Below are 1282 nucleotides of genomic sequence, written 5' to 3'. Positions count from 1 at the left end.
TCAGCACTGCCTTACTGTATTTACATGAAATATGCATACACATACTTGCACGCAAATTTACATACTGGCACTTGTGCCGGTGGCACTTGTGCCGGTGGCATGTGAACAAAACATTGGACTGGCTCCTGTGCAAGTGGCACATAAAAAACACTATTTGAGTGTGGCCATTGCCAGTACTGCCGGACTGGCCCTCGTGCTGGTGGCACGTTAAAAAGCACCCACTACACTCTCGGAGTGGTTGGCATTAGGAAGGGCATCCAGTTGTAGAAACTCTGCCAAATCAGATTGGAGCCTGGTGTAGCCATCTGGTTCACCAGTCCTCAGTCAAATCGTCCAACCCATGCTAGCATGGAAGGCGGACGTTAAACGATGATGATGATGATACATACACATACTTGCACATACTTACACACTAGCATAGCTGGAGTGTGTGCCACCTGGGGTGGCCCTTCTGTTTGCAATCCCTTGACCCCACAGAAAACACATATTGCCTACAGCAGGCTCAAAAGTGGTACCCCAATTAAAGCGCCACCCCTACCACCCCACCTAGCTATGCTAGTGGGTATACACATATATACTTGCATACATAGATACATACACACTACACACACACACACACATGGCCACAATTTTTAACACTTGAGTAAAACCTCACATTTTTAACACATCTTCACACACACACACACACACACACACACACACACACACACACACACACACACACACACACACACACATATGAATGCATATCCATAAAAAGCACATGTGATGGTGCCACATGAAAAAGCACCTGTGCTGGTTCTACATGAAAAGCAGCCAGTACACTCTGATATGTGGTTGGCATTACAAAGGGCGTCCAGCAGTAGAAATCATTCCAAACAGACAACTAGAGCCTGGTGTAGCTCTCCTACTTCCCAGCTCTGACTGAATCATCCAACCCATGCCAGCATGGAAAACGAATGTTAAATGATGATGATGATGATGATGATGATGATGATGATGATATGATATGTATATAATCATCATACACACATAGGTGCAGGAGTGGCTGTGTGGTAAGTAGCTTGCTTACCAACCACATAGTTCCGGGTTCATTCCCACTGCATGGCACCGTGGGTATGTGTTTTCTACTATAGCCTCAGACTGACTAAAGCCTTGTGAGTGGATTTGGTAGATGGAAACTGAAAGAAGTCTGTCATATATATAGATATATGTATGTCTGTATGTATATATATATATATATATCATCATCATCATTGTTTAATGTCCGCCTTCCATGCTG

Source organism: Octopus bimaculoides, chromosome 9, assembly GCF_001194135.2.
Source record: "Octopus bimaculoides isolate UCB-OBI-ISO-001 chromosome 9, ASM119413v2, whole genome shotgun sequence".
Lineage (NCBI taxonomy): Eukaryota > Metazoa > Mollusca > Cephalopoda > Octopoda > Octopodidae > Octopus > Octopus bimaculoides.
Note: the sequence above shows the minus strand (reverse complement) of the source record.